Consider the following 24,955-nt stretch of genomic DNA (forward strand, 5'->3'; position numbering starts at 1 on the left):
CTAGAATCAATTAAGGCAGGCAAATCAGGGCACCTGGGTTTTAAAAAGGAGCTCACCCCAGTTTTGGGGGGGAGTGTGAGGAGCTGAGAGCAAGAGGTGTAAGGAGCTGAGAGTGTGTGCTGCTGGAGGACTGAGGAGCACAAGTGTTATCAGACACCAGGAGGAAGGTCCTGTGGTGAGAATAAGGAAGGTGTTCGGAGGAGGCCACGGGGAAGTAGCCCAGGGAGTTGTAGCTGTCATGCAGCTGTTACAGGAGGCACTATAGACAGCTGCAGTCCACAGGGCCCTAGGCTGGAACCCGGAGTAGAGGGCGGGCCCGGGTTCCCCCCAAACCTCCCAATTGACCTGGACTGTGGTTTCTTCCAGAGGGGAAGGTCTCTGGGCTGTTCCCCAACCCACATGGTGAATCTCTGAGGCAAGAAAATCCGCCAATAAGCGCAGGACCCACCAAGATAGAGGAGGAACTTTGTCACAATACACATTTATAAATTATATAATTTAAAACACAGAGAGATTAAGTGATGTACCCAAAGGCACACACTTCCATTTTCTAGAACGGGTAGATATTTTTTTCTTCACCAAAAGCTTCAGTGAAAATACAAAAAATTTCACTTCCATGAAAAATTGCAAAATCCAACCTTTTTTTTGGTGTTCAGCAACCATAAATCAAATTAAAAAAAAAAACTGTTAAAAACTAAAAATATTTCATTTTTCGCCCAAATGTTTTTGATTTTCCAATGAAAATACAGATGCTTCCTGTGACATTGCACCCCATAATGCTTTATGGAAATATGCTTATTAAAGTATATATTACATAACTGGAATATGTTTTATGTTACATATGCCATGTAACATATCTCTGTAGAGGTTATGATCTACTGAATATATTCATCCTATTTGTATGCCTGTGTCATTTTTGTATTCAAAGTTATGAATATTGGCTGTGTACTTGTCTGAGTTTAAGTAGCCTTAGTAAAGCATTTGGTCAGCTTCTTGAGAAAGGAATGTGCAAATTAAGTGCCCAATCAAGAAACACTTAACTGACAATGGATCTTGGAAGACTCCAATCCACATAAGAAGTCTTCCTGGAGACATTCAAGATAGCATGTGAACAATGGCTGCTAACTGTAAAAACTGAGTCATGCATGGACATGTGACTTGCCCATGTGACTCCAAAATTCCATCTTGGAACTGATTTCTGAATAGGAGAGAGGAGGGGGTCTCCACCCACAAGAGAAAGTCTATTTAAGCCGCTGTGAGACCCCTCCATTTTGTCTTCAGCTGGCTCAGAAGATAGCCTCTCCACCCCCAAAGGAGACCTGAAAGAAACTGGAACAAAAGACAGTAACCATAGGGGTGTGAGTGATTGCTGGACCCAGACTAGAAGGAGGCTAGTCTGCAAAAGAAACGTATTGAAACATCTGAGGGTGAGGTTTTATCTGTAATCACTTTCTTAGGCATAGGCTTGTGTGTTTTATTTTATTTTGCTTGGTAATTCATAGAATCATAGAATATCAGGGTTGGAAGGAACCTCAGGAGGTCATTTAGTCCAACCCTCTGCTCAAAGCAGGACCAATCCCCAGACAGATTTTTTTTGCCCTAGATCCCTAAATGGCCCCCTCAAGGATTGAATTTACAATCCTAGATTTAGCAGGCCAATGCTGCAACTACTGAGCTAAATTCATTTTGTTCTGTCTGTTATTATTTGGAACCACTTAAATCCTACTTTTGGTATTTAATAAAATCACTTTTTACTTATTAATTAACACAGAGCATGTATTAATATCTGGGGGAGAGGGGGCAAACAGCTGTGCATATCTCTCTATCAATGTTATAGAGGGCGAACAATTTATGAGTTTACCCTGTATAAGCTTTATACAGGGTGAAACGGATTTATTTGGGGTTTGGACCCCATTGGGAGTTGGGCATCTGAGTATTGGAGACAGGAACACTTCTTAAGCTGTTTTCAGTTAAGTCTGCAGCTTGTGGGACATTGTTCAAACTTGGGTCTGTGTTTGTAGCCAGCAAGCGTATCTGGCACAACCAGGCAGGGCTCTGGAGTCCCAAGCTGGCATGGAAATCAGGGGCAGAAGTAGTCTTGGCACATCAATTGGCATCCCCAAGGTGATTCAACGCGTCACACTTCCTATGATCGTTTTCATCTAGGGTACATCAGCACATCTGCTGGGAGTTATAATTCTTAGCATGGGTAGACATACACATGCTAACTCTGTGTTAGTGCATAAAAATAGCATGGCTGCAGTGGCTCAGAATAGCCATCCAAGCACAATTCTGCCGGATCCTCTGGGTACATAATTGTGACTAGCCTGAGTCACTGCCCATGCCATCTGCTATTTTTGTCATTCCTTTCAACTGCTGTGTAGAAATACCCTTAGTTGAAAACCCAATTTTCCATTAAAAAATGTTTTGACATAATTTTTTCAACCAGTCCTAGTTATTTCACATGGATAAGTACCAACTGCTTGGTGTTTACATGAAGCACCTTTCTTGGTTATCAAGGGAATATCTTGGGAACTTCTCCTGTTTGAACATCATGATAATTTCAGATCCTCCTGCCATCACTCAAGAATGGGCTTGCCATGTGCCTGTGAAATTTCAATTACATGAACATTAAGTAGCTATGGTTTTCTAAGCCTTCATAGCAGTAGGTGAACTTCTAATTTTCTTTTAGAATTCTTTTAGGACATAGCTGCCTTTCTAGCCTTCACACCCGATACTCCACTGACATTCTTCAGGTTTTTGTAAGTTATATCACAGACAGTAAAGTAGTTCATCGCAAAATTTTGCAGCCACAAAGTGGACTTCAGACTTTCAGTTAGATGGCTTCTCTCTCAAACTTGCTGGTGGTCCTCCAATGTAATTGACACTGTCTGTTTAGCACTGCATCACAATAGCCATTCTCTTGCCATCTAACTTATGCAACATTTTATGACAGGGAACATGGCTGGAATAAAAATAGATCAACATATCCCAAGACCAACAAAGGACATCATAGCCTGAAATATGCATGTTGCTGTTTTCCCCTATATTCTCAGCCAAATGGGTGAGACATTTGCTCTTGTCACACTGGTTAAGGTGCAATTTCATTCCATATAAACTGGTATTAGTAAAACAAAGAGCCTCAGGGGATTTCCAACAGTTTGCTGGAAGACATCATAGAATCCTAGAATAGAATATCAGGGTTGGAAGGGACCTCAGGAGGTCATCTAGTCCAACCCCCTGCTCAAAGCAGATCCAATTCCCAACTAAATCATCCCAGCCAGGGCTTTGTCAAGCCGGGCCTTAAAAACCTCCAAGGAAGGAGATTCCACCAGATACCTAGGTAAAGCATTCCAGTGCTTCACCACCCTCCTAGTGAAAGTGTTTCCTAATATCCAACCTAGACCTCCCCCACTGAAACTTGAGACCATTGCCCCTTGTTCTGTCATCTGCCACCTCTGAGAACAGCCGAGCTCCATCCTCTTTGGAACCCCCCCTCAGGTAGTTGAAAGCAGCTATCAAATCCCCCTTCATTCTTCTCTTCTGGAGACTAAACAATCCCAGTTCCCTCAGCCTCTCCTCATAAGTCATGTGCTCCAGACCCCTAATCATTTTTGTTGCCCTCCGCTGGACTCTTTCCAATATTTCCACATCCTTCTTGTAGTGTGGGGCCCAAAACTGGACACAGTACTCCAGATGAGGCCTCACCAATGTCACATAAAGGGGAATGATCACGTCCCTCGATCTGCTGGCAATGCCCCTACTTATACAGCCCAAAATGCCATTAGCCTTCTTGGCAACAAGAGCACATTGTTGACTCATATCCAGCTTCTCGTCCACTGTGACCCCTAGGTCCTTTTCTGCAGAACTGCTACCTAGCCATTCGGTCCCTAGTCTGTAGCAGTGCATAGGATTCTTCTGTCCTAAGTGCAGGACTCTGCACTTGTCCTTGTTGAACCTCATCAGGTTTCTTTTGGCCCAATCCTCCAATTTGTCTAGGTCCCTCTGTATCTGATCCCTACCCTCCAGCGTATCTACCATGCCTCCCAGTTTAGTGCCATCTGCAAACTTGCTGAGAGTGCAGTCCACACCATCCTCCAGATCATTATTAAAGATATTAAACAAAACCGGCCCCAGAACCAACCCTTGGGGCACTCCGCTTGAAACCGGCTGCCAACTAGACATGGAGCCATTGATCACTACCCGTTGAGCCCAACGATCTAGCCAGCTTTCTATCCACCTTACAGTCCATTCATCCAGCCCATACTTCTTTAACTTGGCGGCAAGAAAACTGTGGGAGACCGTATCAAAAGCTTTGCTAAAGTCAAGGAATAACACATCCACTGCTTTCCCCTCATCCACAGAGCCAGTTATCTCCTCATAGAAGGCAATTAGTTAGTCAGGCACGACTTCCCCTTGGTGAATCCATGCTGACTGTTCCTGATCACTTTCCTCTCCTCTAAGTGTTTCATAATTGATTCCTTGAGGACCTGCTCCATGATTTTTCCAGGGACTGAGGTGAGGCTGACTGGCCTGTAGTTCCCCGGATCCCCCTTCTTCCCTTTTTTAAAGATGGGCACTACATTAGCCTTTTTCCAGTCATCCGGGACCTCCCCCGATCGCCATGAGTTTTCAAAGATGATGGCCAATGGCTCCGCAATCACATCCGCCAACTCCTTTAGCACCCTCGGATGCAGCGCATCCGGCCCCATGGATTTGTGCTCATCCAGTTTTTCTAAATAACCACTTCTTTCTCCACGGAGGGCTGGTCACCTCCTCCCCATACTGTGCTGCCCAGTCCAGCAGTCTGGGAGCTGACCTTGTTTGTGAAGACAGAGGCAAAAAAAGCATTGAGTACATTAGCTTTTTCCACATCCTCTGTCACTAGGTTGCCTCCCTCATTCAGTAAGGGGCCCACACTTTCCTTGACTTTCTTCTTGTTGCTAACATACCTGAAGAAACCCTTCTTGTTACTCTTAACATCTCTTGCTAGCTGCAACTCCAAGTGCGATTTGGCCTTCCTGATTTCACTCTTGCATGCCTGAGCGATATTTTTATACTTCTCCCTGGTCATTTGTCCAATCTTCCACTTCTTGTAAGCTTCTTTTTTGCGTTTAAGGTCAGCAAGGATTTCACTGTTAAACCAAGCTGGTCACCTGCCATATTTACTATTCTTTCTACACGTCGGGATGGTTTGTTCCTGCAACCACCATAAGGATTCTTTAAAATACAGCCAGCTCTCCTGGACCCCTTTACCCTTCATGTTATTCTCCCAGGGGATCCTGCCCATCTGTTCCCTGAGGGAGTCAAAGTCTGCTTTTCTGAAGTCCAGGGTCCATATTCTGCTGCTCTCCTTTCTTCCTTGTGTCAGGATCCTGAACTCAACCATCTCATGGTCACTGCCTCCCAGGTTCCCATCCACTTTTGCTTCCCCTACTAATTCTTCCCTGTTTGTGAGCAGCAGGTCAAGAAAAGCTCTGCCCCTAGTTGGTTCCTCCAGCACTTGCACCAGGAAATTGTCCCCTACACTTTCCAAAAACTTCCTGGATTTTCTGTGCACTGCTGTATTGCTCTCCCAGCAGATATCAGGGTGATTAAAGTCTCCCATGAGAACCAGCGCCTGCGATCTAGCAACTTCTGTTAGTTGCCGGAAGAACGCCTCGTCCACCTCATCCCCCTGGTCTGGTGGTCTGTAGCAGACTCTGACCACGACATCACCCTTGTTGTTCACACTTCTCAACTTTATCCAGAGACTCTCAGGTTTTTCTGCAGTTTCATACCGGAGCTCTGAGCAGTCATACTCCTCTCTTACATACAATGCAACTCCCCCACCTTTTCTGCCCTGCCTGTCCTTCCTGAACAGTTTATATCCATCCATGACAGTACACCAGTCATGGGAGTTATCCCACCAAGTCTCTGTTATTCCAATTGCATCATAGTTCCTTGACTGTGCCAGGACTTGCAGTTCTCCCTGCTTGTTTCCCAGGCTTCTTGCATTTGTGTATAGGCACTTAAGATAACTCATCGATCGTCCCTCTTTCTCAGTATGAGACAGGAGTCCTCCCCTCTTGCGCTCTCCATTTTTTCATAGGCTTGGATAGTTCATGGAGGTTGCCTGCATACTAGCTTTTTTGTAGTATTGCAGCTTCCAGTTAAATAAGAAATGGAGCAATTCTGGCTATGATTTGGTGCCACCCTTATAGTTTGGAGTTAGTAGAGCCTATAATTATGTGTTGTGTTTTGTATCCCATTTGATATCCAGAATACTGCATTGGGTTCAATAGTTCCAGACAAAGGAACAAAATTCAGCAGAAGAAAAATACTGTTCAAAGGCAGCTAACCACAGGCTGTAGTTCTCAGCTCCTCAAGATCTAACCATAACCATAGAAGGGTGGTGATTTTGTGTGCCTAGTTCCTGTCTTCCTTTCCTAGGTGTTGACACAATATGAGCATTGTTTCCAGATCAGTGACAAAGTACTCCAGGCACAGCCTGGGGGATTCCCAACTCAGAAGGTCAAATTGTCAAATTGCTTTAGCATGATATAAATTACAGCAGCTATTGATGGTTTTCCTCAGTCTGCTTTGCTTGTCCAGGCTGGCAGGGATCTGGAAGTCAGAAGGTCAAACTATCATATTGCTTTGGCAGGATGCAATTTCCAGTAGCTATTGATGATTTTCCAAGATCCTTACTTTGAGTCTCCATGTACAAAAGTACTCTGTCAGATTCTGAAGGTCATCAAGAAAGAGCTTAAGATTTCAAATTTTCTAGACTATATTTTAAGGTTTATCTCTTGTGTGTAAATGAACTTTTACATCAGTGCAACTACTAAGCCTTGTAAAATGCTTTCTTCAGTGTCTCCTCAAGGTATCAGTGATCTTAAAAGAAAGATTACTTTAAGAAATGGTTAGGTTGAACTATTCCACATCCTTGTTAAAGCCTTGCTGCGATAATGGATTTCTTTTGTCCTCATTAGAGTTTGTTTCCCAGTTTCCTTTCCCATTTTTCAAACGATATTTTAGCGTTTAAGTTACATGTAAAAGTTCACAGTCAATTGGTATCATAATATCTGTCAAACAGCTGAAGATAAATGTATGCCAAGTTTCTTAGACATTGTGTGCTTGATATTCAAATCACTGTGTGGCCTGTTTTCAGATGCTGACCTTTATTAGCAAGACAACATGTTGCAGTGGTTCTGAGATATAGCAAAGAACCAAAAGGAAAAGCTAAATAAATAAATAAAGAGAGAGAAAGAGAAAGAGAGAGAGACTAAAAATATCCTACATGTGTGATGTAAAAATATTTGCTAATTCTCATAGAATAGGAATATGATCTTTGGCATATGTCTACTTTCATATAACATTTATGGGTGGATGGGGGAATGCATTTACCATAAGGATCTCTAAATATGGTACATATTCTTTAACCAAAAGGCAACATTTTCTGTATATTTCTGCTACCTACTGAGTTTGGGGCTTTAAGTCAGATCCTGCTCCTGAAAATTATACTTGCCTGACTGACAATACACAATTGGACTTAAACTGGCTTGGGTGTGTTGGGAATTGAAGTTTACTAAAGAACCATTTTAGATTATCTTTACAAGAAAGATACAATACATTAGCATGGTGCCAACGATACAAGTTCTTGCAGGAATGGCCATTACCAAGCCAAGGAGTGAACATAGAGGTTAAAGGTAATGCTCATTTAAAAATAAAAATGTTTATGGCTGTATAATAATTCAGTTACATTTATCTTTGGCTGTTAAGATAAACCATTTTTGAAACAAACAAAACAAAATGTTGTGCTAGTCTGAACAGGTCTTCATTTGGTTTTGAAATATCCCAGAGAGGCATCCCATTATGTCATGCTTACCCATAAGTGGTTTTGCTGTGAGGTGGAAAAATCTATGTCAGGTACTGTAAAACCCAAAAGAGAGTTTAATTAAAATTTTTAAGTTTTATGCAGCTTCCTGCAGTGTGTACCTGAGTTTTCCACTCCCAATTCTTCTTGGTAATTTGCTTCTTTCTTATGAGAAAGAATTAGGATAATTTAAGATAAAGATTATGTGCTGAAGAATAAAGGCGTGACATATACTAATGGCCCTATTATTGGATACTAACCTATATCCGCATAATTGCATTCCAATGCTTTTTACTAATTATAGATCAGCTACTTCTACTAGCACTTTAATTATTTGTTTGCCTCTCATAAGGTTTTGCTGAAAGGGTGTATAAATTGGTTTAACAAAAATGTTGGGGAGGCAAGAATAAAAGTTTAAGTTGTACCTGCTTAAACTTGTTCTTCAAATTCACTTCTGAATTTGATCTAATGTGTGGATGTGTCCAATTAAGTTTTCAGATAATATTTATGCACTTCCAGACAACAACATGGAGGTCATACACTGCCTTCATGAATGCTACTTAATCTGTAATCCTGGGCCTGAGATACCATAGCGTAACTCCACTTTTATGGCAGCGATTGATTTCATTTCTGTTACGCCGATGTAAAACAGGAATAACCCTCTGCAGAATCAGGCCCCTTATCATTGAAATGTTATAAGCTCTCATTTTCACTGTCCAGAGCCCTTATTGTTGGCTCAACCTCATAATACAGTGAGAAACAGAAGGAAGAAATACTCAAATATAACAGTCCCATCACACAATGTCAGATGGGGAAGGAAGGGGTGGGTGGGAATGAAACAAATATTCCAGGCTGGGGTTAGGGAAGGAGAGATTAATAGGACACTGGGCTGGAGGAAAGAGCAGAAGACAGGAGAAGCTGAGAGATGACACCAGGGTGTTAAGAGGTGATGCTAGTAGGACAGATCCATGCCTGGCCAGCAAGGCTGGAGAAACAGCAGCATAAACAACCTCAGTGAGGACCAGTTTAAATTAAAGGGGCGCAGTGCCAATAAGGTTGCTGCAACTCTTCAGATTGGCACCACCAAAGTGAAAGTTAGGACTCAAACACATTCAATAAAGGTTTGAAGGTAAATTTGAAACAAAAATACCAAAATCTGCTTTTCCCCCAATCTGAATTAGAGAGCGCACATAGATCTCTCCATTATTGCTCATGCATCAGCACTGATTTGGAATGGCTATGAACTGGAAGAATATGTGGAGTACATCAAGCCTTCCACTTTGAAACTGAAGGGCTTTGGCATACCTGATTAAACACAGCTCCAGTCTGTAAGTTACTGTGACATCCCTGGGCATAGTAATATTGAAAACACAGTGGTATGCCTGGTGTGCTTACTTGCAAGTCAATACCCTGAATGGTTTTCCAGCTCACAATTTCATAACAGTGGTGTTGTCTAACAAAGTGAAAGTTTTGGGAATGCCAATTGGATTCATTGAGATCTTTCCTGTATATATATTAATAAGCCAGAAATGTGTATGTTTTCCACTGAAACCAATGAGGGCTGCAGAGTTGTGTCTGTCTCTGAAATCTCTTCCCCATGAGTTTTCTTAACATGCACTTTGGAGTCAGTCTGACATCATTAAAGTAGGCCACCTTTAATGTATGGTCATGAAGGGGAGGAACAGAATCTTATTCCATGGACCTCAGGAGGGGATTATAAAACCATAGATCTGTATTCCAAGAGGCTGTGATGAGCAATTTTCAAATCCAAAATCAGGATTAGGCTTTACAGAAATCAAACTAAGAGAAACTTGCTGTTATTCCATAGATAAAAATTGAACATTGCTGATATTCTGTATGAAAGTTATTTATTATCCAGAGTACAGCAATACCAAATGATCAGGTTAGTATAGTGAATGCAAAAATACACTTTGTTGTGACAGTAGTAACATTTACTACCTTTCATACAAATCTAAGACAGGAAATGAGGAAACAGGAGCAATGGTTGTCAGAGCACCAGCAGTTGCCCATAATCAAGAGTTTTGTTTTTCTCAATTTACTGAGACAATTGAATGTATATCTCATTATAGTGGGTTTTTGTCACCTGCAGAGAGTGGTGACAAATTTATTTAGAAAATTTCCTTCTATGATAGCAAAAGAATACTTGCACTGTAACAAATGTATATATCCATAGGATGGCACTTTAATTAACTGCAAATTGAGAATGCTGCTGGCCCGCTTTTCTGAAAGGAACTCTTTTATGACTGCAGTTAGAGAATTTAATCTAAACAGACATTGACTGCTTCTGGTTGTATTGTTACCAAGTAGCAATGCCTGACACATATGGAACATATAGTTATTAAAATGAAATTTATCTTTATCTTATTATACAAAGAAATGAAATAAAATGTAAAATTGTAGTAATTGTTTTTCAAGTGTTCTATAAGAATTAAAATTCACATTCTGCCCAACCTTTCCTGCTCTGGTTAGTAGTGCTTGGTGCAGCTACATACTCACCTTATTTGTGTAAGCAGAACTAGCAACATATGCTCAGATGCTGTAAATCAGTGTAGCTCCGTTGAAGTCCATAGAGCTATGCTGATTTACACCAACTGAGGATCTGACCCGTAATACTTCCAATATCCAGTGACAAAAATGAGATGAATAGAAAATGAGATAAAATCATGCACATTCCTTATTAAAACAACTGCTGCCATTATTATCAAAGTCATCGAGCACAATGTCTGCATTCCTTGCTCACCTAAAACTTCCACTGGCTTCAATAGAAGCTTTGGGGGTGTGCAGAATGCAGGATCCATATTGGGATTTTAAAGTATGCACTTTACATGGTTTATACTCTGTCCCAGTGAAACTAAAGCTAAATTATGTTGACACAATGGAAACTGCTTGAAATGATAGGCAGAAAATTGTGAGATTATGCATAATAATTGAGGCTGTTTGAAAATACAAAAATATTGTGGCACTATTTGGCATTATTATTAATTATTATTATTTATTATTATTATTACTAACAGCATCCAAAAGCATGCCAGGCTCTTTACAGAGCCATTCTTAGCATATGCACAATGTGCTGCAGATGGCACATGACCAAGATTCATCACTGAAGTTGATCTGCTGGTTGGATCATTAGCTTTCCTGGCTTGGGCCAGTTACTGATGGGGAGTGTGATGTGAATGCTGAAGCAATGGCATTTCCCAGAAAAGAATACAATCTGAAAAATAAACCCATAGGCCCATACTCTGTTTTCACTACACAAGGAAAACTCCTGTTGAAATCAGTCAGAATTCTGCCTGTGTAAGGACTGAATGAAAGTTAAGTTTGGGCCTCAATTTCAGATGTGATATACTCTAGGGAAAGGCAAAACTCTCAGCTCACAACAGGCTTTTGACACCATCTTCTTCTTAGCGTATGTGCAACATGCCTCAGGGGCATGTGACCAGGATCCATCGCTGAATGTGGTCCACATAAAACCCCAAATATTGGAATGAAAACCATGTGAGCAAACTGATCTGCATTTATTATTCTATTTCTTGTATGAACATTTGCATAATGCAGAGACGGAAACCCCAGAGTCCAGCTGTGCTACAAGATGGGCTCAAGGTTGTTTTCTACTGTAATACAAAACACAAATTAGTGTAGCCCCAGTAACAGAAGTGTACTGAAGAATGTCTGAAATGCAGAAAGCACTGCTGGGGGCTCCCCCAGTGATATATCCCTTCCCACAATAAGCAAGGAGGGTAGAGAGAAGGCAAGGCCGCAAGTCTGCTCCCCATGCCCACACACACATACACCAGAACTCATTTGGCATGCAGGAGGGAATATGCTGCCCCTGAACTGCTGCATGCACATTCGCTGAGACAACAAAGCTCCACATTGCAAGCTGTGCCTAAATGCCATGACAGAGCCCTATATTCCTATTCCTTGAGACATGCAAGAGTGACGGCAATGCATTTGTGGGATTTATTTTTAAGCTTTCTGCCTTTTTTTTTTTTTTTTTTAATTTCTGGGTGGCCTCTGTCAGAAGACAGGATATTGGGCTAGATGGACCTTTGGTCTGACCCACTGTGGCTGTTATTATGTTCTTATGTGTAATGTCCTCCCAGAATATGTCTGGGATACACCTCGCAATACAGGAACATACCAAAATGACAGAGAAATACATCACCTCTTAATAAACATGTAGGGCTAGACAGTGTAACCCCTGCACTTCTGCTCACCAGGACAAAATTAGAGTTTTGCCTGTGTAAGGGCTGAATGGAAGCTGAGTGACGACTCAATAAGATTGATGGATTGTATTCTGTTCTAGGCAGGTCCATTGCCCTTTAATGGCTCTGTAAAGTGCCTAGCACACTTTTGGATGGAGTAAATAATAATAAACTTCTTCAGTGGAACCATTGATGCACATAGGTGTTCACCAGTGTGTGTAAAGGTTGCACAATCTAGCCCATAGTTAATGGTTGTTTGAAAGTATCCTATTTTGCATGTGATATAAGAGCTTCAAAAGCCAAATTACTGTGTGTATGCCAGAAAACCTGACCACAGAAGCAGAATTACATAGCAGGAGCTGGCTGCTCTAATTTTACCTTCTCCAGAAACTCATTGCCTTATATGCAGGATATGAGTAATTCCCATTGGTTACGAAGGTAATTACTCATATCCTGTAGTGAGCAAACAGGAGCCATGGAAAAATTTCTCTGTAGGTCCTCAGTGCCCCCATCCAGGAGGGGTGAAATAGCTGTGGTTGTCATATACAGTACTACCTAATTTTATAATATCTCATTCCCTGGACTCCCCTTGCCCTACCATTTCCTTCCCAATGCATGCTAAAGAAACTGGCATGTGGTGTGTATACCAGATGGATGAGCAATGACACACACAGATATTCTGTGCAATCCTGGCATATATATATTGTCTTGAATTTATTAGCTATCTAGGATCCAACAGCAGCTGTCTCACAGAAAATGTTGTTCACTGTCACTACATTAAAAATAATTAGGCAAGAGCGAACCAGTCTGAATAAAATAAGAAATGAGCTAACCCTTCACCAAAGCTCAAAATGAACCAAGTTCAAAACAAATTTGATTAACTTTTCTGGCTTGCATTCATTGTTTCAACTGGAAGTGCTGAAATATTGTGAGAAATTCCATTCCCATGCTGAGTCCGCCAAAAAAACTTTTTGAAACTTACATTTCACCTGACAATTCACTTTCTTTTCAAAGAGCTGTAACACTCACTGAAAGGCTTTGCTTACACTAGAGTTTTTTTCCAATACAGCGATGTTGGTATAGCTATACTGACAAATCTCCCAGTGGAGACGAGCTTACACCAGCAAAAGAGTCCATTACTGGTTCCCAAAACAAAATAAGCTCTACTTGAAAAAGGACTTTTTTGACAGTATAACTGCATCTACACTAGGTATTTTTCCTGGCATTGCTATGTTGGTTAGAGGTTTGATTTTTTTTTTTCACACTGCTAACCAACATAGCTATACATGCAAAACTTTTAAGTATAGATCAGGCCTAAGGTCTGAACCTGGTAAACATTCGCCTCTTATCTGGATTGAATGAAAATTTAGATAGTGTGGAATTTTTTTAAACAAAGTAGAGAAATATTGCCCTGTAAAATAATGTTAATAGAAGATTTGTTTGGGGGGCTTTTTCTTTGTTTGTTTTTTTAACTCCTAAAAACTAGATGTTTGGAACATTTTCAGCATTTTTTTTTTAATTTTGTTGAAACCAAAAACAGCTATTTCATTGAAGCCAATATGTTTCACAGAGATCTGTCAATTTCAGCAATGTCTTTGATGGGAAGGTTTCTGAGATCTTACTCTTTTTTTTTAAATCCAAATATACAAGTCCATTTTTCAAAAACATTCAACAGCTTTTGATGTTCCAATATATGTGGGTATGGGAGTGTGAACCTCAAAAGTTGTTATGAAACAGAATTATCATTTTCTGGCCACCTTTACTAAAACTTGTGGCTAGATTGACACAACCCTTAAACACCTGCATAGGGGGATTAAAGGAAGTAAGGGTCCTCTTTACTCCCCTTCTTGGCCCTCTACGGCTTGTAATGCTGTCCATGATCGTGAAAGCAGGGATTGCGTGCATAATCTATCAGGTGAGCAAGTGGGCGAAAAGAGGACGGGTGGGGGAGGAGTCCTGGCTTTGCCCACCGCTACCTACTAACCAAAGTAGCTGGCCTGGTACACAGAATGAAATAAGCTAATTCATTCAAAGAGGCGAAGAATTTACTACACTCAGCCCTCGTCTACACTATGAGTTTAGGTCAAATTTAGCAGCGTTAGATTGATTTAACCCTGCACCTGTCCACACAACAAAGCGATTTTTGTAGACTTAAAGGGCTCTTAAAATCAATTTCTGTACTCCTTCCCGACGAGGGAATTAGCACTGAAATTGACCCTGCTGGGTCGAATTTGGGGTAGTGTGGACACAATTCGACGGTATTGGCCTCCGGGAGCTATCCCAGAGTGCTCCATTGGGACCGCTCTGGACAGCACTCTCAACTCAGATGCACTGGCCAGGTAGACAGGAAAAGCCCCGCAAACTTTCAATTTAATTTCCTGTTTGGCCAGCGTGGCAAGCTGATCAGCACAGGTGACCATGCAGAGCTCATCAGCACAAGTGACCATGGAGTCCCAGAATCGCAAAAGGGCTCCAGCATGGACCAAATGGGCAGTACTGCATCTGATCGCTGTATGGGGAGATGAATCCGTGCTATCCAAACTCCATTCAAAAGACGAAATGCCGGAATATTTGAAAAAATCTCCAAGGGCATGAAGGACAGACGTTATAACAGGGACCCTCAGCAGTGCCATGTGAAGACTACCAAAGAACCAGAGAGGCAAAGGGCCGCGCCGGGTCAGAGCCCCAGACATGCCGCTTCTATGATGAGCTGCATGCCATTCTAGGGGGTGCCCCTACAACTACCCCACCCCTGTGCTTCCCTCCTCCCCCACCCCTCCCGGGCTACCTTGGCAGTTATCCCCCCATTTGTGTGATGAATTAATAAAGAATGCATGAATTTGAAACAATGACTTTATTGCCTCTGCAAGCGGAGATCAAAGGGGGGAGGGGAGGGCGGTTGACTTACAGGGAAGTAGAGTGAACCAAGGGGATGGGTTTTCATCAAGGAGAAACAAACAGAACTTTCACACCGTAGCCTGTCCACTCATGAAACTGGTTTTCAAAGCTTCTCTGATGCACAGCGCGCGCCCTGCTGTGCTCTTCTAACCGCCCTGGTGTTTGGCCGCGAGTAATCAGTAGCCAGGCGATTTGCCTCAACCTCCAACCCCACCATAAATGTCTCCCCCTTACTCTCACAGATATTGTGGAGCAAACAGCAAGCAGTAATAACGATGGGAATATTGGTTTCGCTGAGGTCTAACTGAGTCAGTAAACTGTGCCAGTGAGCATTTAAACGTTCAAAGGCACATTCTACCACCATTATTCAGCCTATAGGTGAACTGCTCCTTACTACTGTCCAGGTTTCATGAGGCATGGGAGGAAGGGGTAGGCTGGGGTAGGTGCGAATGCGCGGTGCTGTCGAGTGAGAGAGCAGCCTGAGGCAGAAGCCTCCAGCTGGCATGATATTCCATGCAGGACTGAATCTCCATTAGACGAAACTTAAAGAAGAGAATGACCTGGAGTCATTCCCATTTTTGTCCAGGTGCCCCCGACCGACCTCACCGAGGCCAGACAGGAGCACCCACGTCTGCCTAGGTGCCACCGACCAACCTAACCTGGCTCCGTCGGCCAGGAGCAACCACGGGACGACAACGACGGTTAGAAGTTGTATTGCACCGTCTGCCGTCCGCAAGGCAAGGCAAGGCAAGGCAAGGGGATGCCGCTGTGTAGCACTGCAGTACTGCATCTGCCAGCTGTGAGCTGAGCAGGCTCCATGCTTGCCGTGGTATGTCGCCTGCATGGGTAACCCAGGAAAAAAGGCGAGAAACGATTTTTTGCCATTGCTTTCACGGAGGGAGGGAGTGGGGCCTGACGACATGTACCCAGGATCACCCGCGACAATGTTTTTGTCCCATCAGGCATTGGGAGCTCAACCCAGAATTCCAATGGGCGGCGGAGACTGTGGGAACTGTGGGATAGCTACCACAGTGCAACGCTCCGAAAGTCGACGCTAGCCTCGGTACGGTGGACGCACACCGCCGACTTAATGCGCTTAGTGGGGACACACACAATCGACTGTATCAAATCGATTTCTAAAAAATCAACCTATTACATCGACCTAAATTCATAGTGTAGACATACCCTCAGATAGCAAGGGTGGAGCAGGGGAAAAGTTTGACTCTTAGAATTCATTTCTTGGTCTGCTCCTGAGGTAGTGCAACTACATACTACTACCTTTCACTCGGGGTAAATTGTAAAATTAGTCTTGCCCTAGAGAAACAGGGAATTTACAATTATGAATTCATCACCAACTTGAAGTCTGCTCTGTATTATCACCAATCCTCCACCTAAGTATTACAGGGACTCTGGGTTCATGTGGATTTTTGAAGTGGATTACTGAAAAGTGGATTGTCCATATGTGGGCCTTATGCCATGCTCATGACTTCTATTGTGACATATGGTGGTCTTTTGGAGACTCTTAAAAGCCAAGCTAAACTGTGATGTATTTACCTATGGTACTCTGCACAATACTTGCTAAACAACTACTGCCTTCTCCTAATGAACAATATATATTTTTGGCCTCATTTCACACAGAATATCAATAGACCCAAAAATTAAAAAAAACTGAGCCAAGGCTATTAGATAGCTTTGGTCCCTTGAAACTAAGCTGCTGCATAATAGGCTTGAGAGAAAGAATAGAGTTGGTTGGGATTTTTTTTTTTAAATGGAAAGTTGTGTTTTTCAGAAAGAAACCTCAGTACCATCAGGTGTGTCAGGCCAGGAAACATGCACTCACACACAGATGACCCATGGATGACCGTTGCTGGTTTTGGCACAGTGGGAGGGGTGTGGAAAAACTAATATGATCTACATATTCTATGTCAGGTTTGAAACATAGATCTACATCTTCACTGTATGTGGAACCATGGGCCACACTCTTGTTTGTGGATGATACAGCCATTCCCCTACCTTTCACATGTCTACAAAGACCCGCCAAGGAACTTATTTCCACAGCACACAATATAGGGGATGGAGAATCCTGTTGCCCAGTTTTATCCTCATAAATTTCCATAGTCCTTAAATGCTAACATTTCAGGATTTAACCCTATATTTGAGTTTATGTTTGAGATTCACCATATGTAGGATCTATTCCTTCATAGGATATATTCTGCCTGTATGTTTCTTCTGTAACTAGTTGAGTGAGAGCGGGAGAGTTGATTGTAAGTATATACTATATAATATTTCTGACCTTTACAAAATGTTAACTGAGGATTTTCCCAAATCAACTCATCCTAAAACCAGACATGCTTAAAAATGTGTTACCTTCTAGGTGACTCTCCCATTAAACTTCTGGGCACTACTATTTTACCTGAGCCTGCTGAAACCCCCTATCTCATTTGAGTCCCCAGACTGTCACAAAATTGGCTAATTTATTAATATCAAGATCTAGCCAATTTCCAGTAGTTACCAGCCTGCCTTTATGTAAAGGCACATAAAAGAATGTGTAATGATTGACTCCACATTGAGAGGTCCTTTTCACCTAAATTAACACCATCACTGAAAATACATTAGTACAAAGAACAAAAGGTGAGGGCAGCCAGTTCATTAATATTTGCTAAAGCTATAATTTGTTTAATAGGTCAAACTTGGCCTGATTAAATGACTGTAGCCATTTGAGAGGAAAGATAAAGAGATTGAATGATGGAGGGAGAATGGAGGAAGGGAAATCATATATTAGAAACAAAACCATGTAGCTAAGATATGTAGCTATAATCACTCTGATCACTGTGCTTTATACTGCATCCCTTTCCCATTCCTTTCTCTTTTTAGAATGTACACTCCTCAGGGCAGATGGTGGGTCATATCCTGAACTGTTGTAAATCAGTGGAATTATATCTATATAATTTCTGATTTCTGATTGATTTTGTGAAGTTGTATTATGAAAATCAGCTGTGCCATCAGTGTCTATATGTATGTGGCTCCAACACTGCTGACAAGTCCTGTAGCATGTATGCACCAAATAAATTCAACAGAAAATGGTTGGGATTTAATGACATTATTCAAATGCAAATGTCAGGTACAATGAATGAGCTGCATCCTTAGGAAACCAGTTGAGCTGATTCTTCGGAAGGGAAGGGAAAAGTTAGGAGCAATGGAAAGTTATTAAGAGAAGAACTTCTCCCTGGCCCCTGGCTGCCCCATCCAACCCCCCTCCTTCCTGACTGCCCCCACAGGGCCCCTGCCCCCATTCAACCCCCTGTCCCCCCCACAACTGCCCTGACCCCTATCAACACTCCCGCCCCGTGACCACCCCCTGAACTCCCCTGCCCTCTATCCAACCCCCCTGCTTCATGCTCCCTTACCGCGCTGCCTGAAGCACCAGTGGCTGGCGGCGCTACAGCCATGCCGCCTGGCTGGAGACGGGCCACGCCGCTGCCGCCACTACGCAGCACAGAGCACTGGGTCAGGCTGAGCTCTGCAGCTCTGCTGCCCCAGGAGCTCACAGCCCTGCCACCCAGAGCATTGCGCCGGCGGCGGAACATGCAAGCTGAGGCTGTGGAGGAGAGGGGCAATGGGGAAGCGGCCGGGAGCTAGCTTCCCGGGCCGGGCAAGACGGTCCCGCGGGCCGGATGTGGCCCATAGCCCGTAGTTTGCCCACCTCTGATCTAGAAGCTTAAAACCCCCACAAGGAACACAGTGTACACAGACTTAGATTCCCCTCACAGCAGTCATACTGAGTGGCCAGAAAAGGGAACGCATTAGGTTCGGTGATAGGCTCCATTGATATCAATGAAATTATGTTAATTTATGCCAGCTAAATTTGGCCCATAGAGGCCTTCCTCTGTATTTGGAAAGCATCTTGTACATTTTGGATACCACTGCAGTGATAATTATCACAATCACCACAGCTTAACTGTGTCCAGTAGACAGTAGATGGCTGCCTTCCTTTTTATAGCAATATATTCAGAGTTTACAAAAAGGGTTTTTGTTGCAAGATTTATACCATATGACAAAACCCACTATATTTTCCTAGGAGTTCTGTAAGCATAGTTAAGTGCAGAAGCATTAAAGATAAAGAAAAATACAGCTAGCTGTCCCCAAGTGTAATAACAGCAATGTCTCTCAAGCAGTAAATTACCCAAAATGAGATGGTAGACTATAAGAAATGAATAGGAGAAAATATATCTCAATAAATCAGCAAAAGTTTAAATGGTATTATTCTGCATGTCTAACTGAAGAGAAATTCAGAGTAGAGACTGATGCTCCATCCTTTACTGTCATTGTCATTGTCTCTTGGTCTCACAAAGCATCATTTAAATTTTTTTAAACAGCAAAGCAGTGCATCTTTAGGAAGGAGGGAAGGCTCAGTGGAAAGATGGATGGTCTTTTGGATAAAGCCCAGTAGCAGTTTTGTTCCTGGCTGTGCCACAGACTTCTTGTGTGACCTTGGACAAGCTACTTAGCCTTTCTGTATCTCAGTTTCCCCCCAATAATACTTATCTATCTTTCAATGGATCATAAATAAAGTATTCTGTGAAGATAATTTATTATACGAAAAACTGATAGTGATGCCTATAGTTCAGGTCACAAAACATTTTCCACTAAAATATGCTGTTTTCAGTTGCTTATAACTTTGCCAAACTTGAACCATTTGGTTTGAGAATATCTATGCCAGGTGTCTGTCTCAGGCTGGGGTGTGTGTGTGTGTATAAGTAAAGTTAGTGATTTCAAATAACAAGTTTAGGAAAAAATACAGGGAGGAGTATCTTACTGTCCCTGTGAAAATTCACTCAAATTTGACTTGGTTATCAGCCTCTGGAAATCACCATTTGCACATGCTCAGTAGAGCTTTGTACACTGAATAACATATGATCCAATGGAAAAAAATAGCATGTGATTGTGTAATTAAAGGTTGGGCTAGATTCAAAAAGGAATGTAGGTACCTAACTGCCACTTTAGTGCCTAAATCCCAGGATCAGGCACCACATTAAAAAGACTAGATCCTGGGTTGCCTACTCCTTGGGTGACTACACTAATGTCCATGTTCATCAAAAACGTTTTTAAAAGATTCAAAGAACACTTTTGATTAAAATGAAAATAGTTTTCATCTTCACCGATGATTTTTCATGGGGAAAAATAATTTCTTTACCAGAGAACATTAACATTAAAAAACTTGAGAGTTAAACAAACCTTCATCCTGGTTTTAGATCATTACATCTAATGATCTAACTTAACAAAGGGCTTCCCTAACTTTTCTCTCCTTGGCCTGTAATAAACACAATGGACCTGGAAAACATCTACTCACGGTCAGGTGCGATGAGGGACAGGGAGAATCTAGTCATTTGTTTTCCATTTTAAACAAAAGCACTTTTCATAATTACAGTCAATAACGGAGATGGTAGACCTGATCCTCAGCTTTTGTAAATCAACGTAGCTCCACTGATTTCAATTAAACTATGTCAGTTTACAATAGCTGGAAATGTAGCCCCAAACCAATTGGCAAATCTATACGGGGGCTGCACTTTTCTGGAAATATTTGTGCCTGGTTCCAGAACAAAAATGCTGAGTTTTACGACATATTGATGGTGTGGCCCAGTGCTCATTTGTACAATTTAAAGTGAGGGGCAGAGGAGCCCTGTATTGAGAAACAGAGTAGTATCTTTCACTGGGAAATATCATTGAAAAATACCTGACATGCAATATAAACTGGTCTATTCCAAATGAAAAAGAAAAAAATCGCTCCTCAGAATTAATTTTATGAGGCCAGAAATGATTTTGAGATGGCAGAGATGATTTAGTAGTATCCAAAAAGCTGGTGATCCTGAATAGAAGGAGTGAAATCAGTCTTTTAGTTGGATAGTGTCTCCTGTTTAATAAGAGACTCCCAAAAGCTCATGGGAACCTCACCCAATCCATCGCTAGTCATATGAGATGTGTGACAACATTGTAATGGTTTCATCTACTTAGAAATTAGCCAATGCTAGTAAGTATCCATGTTGAAACAATAGCCAGTGTTTCGAGCTTTAACCTTGAGGTTAGACTATCCTCATACTTTATTTTATCGTCTTTCTGAGAAAATGCTGCAGAGGCTCCAACTTGAGCAACATGCTGTTGTTAGAATTTTGCTCACACTAAGTGCCTCAGCATGTCATTCGTATCCTGAGGGAGATACATTGGCTCCCTGTCAAACATCAAATTGATTTTAAAATTGCTTTGATGGCTTATAAAGCAGTGTAGTTTGGGAAGTGTGTATTTACCTGAGTCACTATCCCTGCATGAGCCTAGTCTCGGTTTGAGATCATCTGAAGCAAGTAAATTGGCCATTCTGGAAATTATAATAGGTTAAAAACCGAAGGTACACACATTTAGCTGTTGTATAGCCCAGATATGGAATTTAATCTTTGACCAAACTCTGTCATGGTGAGTCAATTGATTCAATTAAACCTAAAGCGTTATATATAATTTCAGATGTTTGTAACAGATGACTGAGTGACACAGTTATTTGGATAAATGCCATTAGAAGGTTTTAGATTTCTATTTCTTGCCTTGGTGCAGAAGAACCAGAGTTTCATAAACCCAGAAAACTGGTTTACAGTTTCATAGCTTGTTTTCCACCCACTTTACTAGGTTCAGTGAAAAAGTCAATTAATTCAGCTCATAGTTAAATAAAATCAGTCTTAGATATAGCAAATAAAAAAGTCCTATTTTGAGAGAACAAATGACAAATATATTATTTAATATTTATATTGGGTAGCACCTAAAGGTTTCAGCCAAGGTGGGCCCCATTATGCTAGGTGCTCTACACACGTATAATAAATGTTAGTCCCTAAATAAAAGAGATTACAGCATAAAAAACAAGAATTTTAATTGAGCAGCAATAGTTCACAGAAAGAACAGGAGTACTTGTGGCACCTTAGAGACTAACAAATTTATTAGAGCATAAGCTTTCGTGGGCTACAACCCACTTCTTCGGATGCATATAGAGTGAAACATATATTGAGGATATATATATACACACCCATACAGAGAGCATGAACAGGTGGGAGTTGTCTTACCAACTCTGAGAGGCCAATTAAGTAAGAGAAAAAAAACTTTTGAAGTGATAATCAAGATAGCTCAATACAGACAGTTTGATAAGAATCAAGTGTGAAAATACTTACAAGGGGAGATAGATTCAATGTTTGTAATGGCTCAGCCATTCCCAGTCTTTATTTAATCCTGTGTTGATTGTGTCTAGTTTGCATATCAATTCCAGCTCAGCAGTCTCTCGTTGGAGTCTGTTTTTGAAGTTTTTCTGTTTTAAGATAGCCACCCGCAGGTCTGTCATAGAATGGCCAGACAGGTTAAAGTGTTCTCCCTCTGGTTTTTGAGTATTATGATTCCTGATGTCAGATTTGTGTCCATTAATTCTTTTGCGTAGAGACTGTCCGGTTTGGCCAATGTACATGGCAGAGGGGCATTGTATTATCTCATGCTACTTATTGCTCCAATATGTTTCTGTCCTCTTTTCTTTGTGGAATGAAGTCCAAACAATTAAGGGGATTAGCTAATTTTTCTTGAAGCAACATTAACTAGCCCTATTTGCTCTACAACTACACCTGTGGAATCAAGAATGACAGTCCATGAACCAGGAGATGATGGCATCTATTGTTGGAGGCGTGTGGACAATACATGGAGGGGAAACCCACCTGTGTGCCAATTGGAGATGTGCCAAAAACTATGGTCTTAACTGTGATTACCTCTGGTCCCTGCTTATTTTTATGCACCTGATACTTGGTTTATCCCAAGGTGAGGGAGAAAATGGCCCAGTTGGTTTGGATTATTATAGTCTCTCTCTTCTTTATTTGTATATTAAGTTCAAGCAGTTTCTCTAATAAACTCTAATAAATACAGTCTGTAATTTCTGAAGATTATACAGCACCAATTGTAAAGTATAAAAAACACAGGATTATTTAAAAAAAAACACAAAAATTCTATAGCAACCCTGGCAGCTATACTATAACATGCAAAGCAAAATGTATGAAACCAAACTGCAGTGTCAATAACAGTGAAATGTTTCTACATAGAAGGTGTGTTCTGCATTTTAACAGGCCGAACTACATGTAGGAAAAAAAGTTTACACATACTGGAGGAAAAAAACTCTTAAATAATTGGCTGCAAGATAGCCTAGTGCAGTGGTTCTCAAAGATGGTCCTCCGCTTGTTCAGGGAAAGCCCCTGGTGGGCCGGGCCGGTTTGTTTACCTGCCACGTCCGCAGGTTCGGCCGATCATGGCTCCCACTGGCTGCGGTTCGCCGCTCTAGGCCAATGGGGGCTGGGGGAAGCAGTGGCCTGCACATTCCTCAGCCTGCGCTGCTTCCCGCAGCCCCCGTTGGCCTGGATACTTGACTAGAAGTCAGAAGAGTTGGGTGCTAGTCCTGGCTCTGCCATTGAACTACTATGTAACCTTGGCAAGTCACTTTGCCTCTCTGTTTATCCTCCTACTTTTTGTCAATGCAGATTGACTGTAAAGCCTTTGAGATAGGAATTGTCTTTCGGTGTGTTTTCATATGGTGCCCAGCACACTGGTGGCTCCATCTCAGTTGGGCCTCTAGGCACTATGATATTCTAAATAATAAACACCTAATAAATAGGTACCCAGCCTTCCCAAGTAAAGGACTTTTTGCAAGGTTTCACTTGAATTATGTACTTTTAATAACAGGTATCAATATTCAAGCTGACATTTTCAATATGACTATCAATGTCCTTCATTAAAGTTATTTGAAGTACTTTGAACTTTATGAACAGACCAGACTGAAGGAAATGCCAGCGACATTAGATTTGATGTTTTACTAACAAGCCTCTATGGGCCAAGTTTAAAAAAAGGAAAAGTGTAACACAAAAATCAATTATAATTATGTCAGAAAAAATGATAAAAGTTAAAGATAGAAATGAGTATTTTGTCAACTTTCCTAAAGTTCAATTATCTTGAAAAGTTCAAGGCTTTTATTAAATGTTTCCAGTGAGGTGCCCAATCTTGTATTGAATGTAATGGAAGTTTTGTCATTGACTTCAAAGAGAGAAGGATTAGGTGCATGAGAAATTACACTAGTGGCACACTTTTAATTTCAAAGAATAATAAATACATAGTCTCATGGAAGCCAGTCTGACTGGAAGCATGAATAAAGTGAGCAGGTTACTTAACATACAATAGGCTAATGGTTTCATACGTGGCCCTAGTCCCGCTATATAATATTTGATATAATATGAAGGCTGTGGGTGCTCAACTCTTTAAATCATGCCATGTTAACTTAGATGCTTCAATATGGATGTATGTGACTAAGTTTAGACACCCAGGTTTGAATATTCTATCCCTCTTGTTTACTTGGCACTTCCATTCAAATTCTCATTTATCTCAAAACTTTTTAATCAATTCTAGATCTTTTGCTTAGATAACTATGTTTCACTTCACCTTTCCTACTAAAAGCGGATCAAAATCTAACCAGATTTCCATTTTGACTTTTTTCCAACATTGCGTTAGAAATCAAATTGATCCTGTTTTAACCCCAATGTTAAAAAGTGGTCTTTTAAAACACTGAGTCAGATCCCTGGCTGGTGTAAACTAGGATAACAATGACGTTAAACCAGTTTGCACCATCTCAGGGTCTGGCTTCAAAATGCTAAACATGTATTTATAAATGGACTTGATTTTGTCTTTATAGTTGACATACTCAGCAATAGTATTCTTTTTTAGGTGGCTCCTAAGAATAGTGTGGGCAATGCTACCAAACAACAAATGAAAATAAGTCTTTTACTTAGACTCTTCTCTCTTTTATGGCATTGTCAAGAATCTTTAACACTTCTTTTCTTACATTTTTTTTTTAAATTGGAAGCCAAATCATCCTCTCCAATTCCATGAATAGAGAGAAATGACATCTGTCTGCCAGGGC

This window comes from Emys orbicularis, chromosome 2 (genome assembly GCF_028017835.1).
Source record: "Emys orbicularis isolate rEmyOrb1 chromosome 2, rEmyOrb1.hap1, whole genome shotgun sequence".
NCBI classification, from domain to species: domain Eukaryota; kingdom Metazoa; phylum Chordata; order Testudines; family Emydidae; genus Emys; species Emys orbicularis.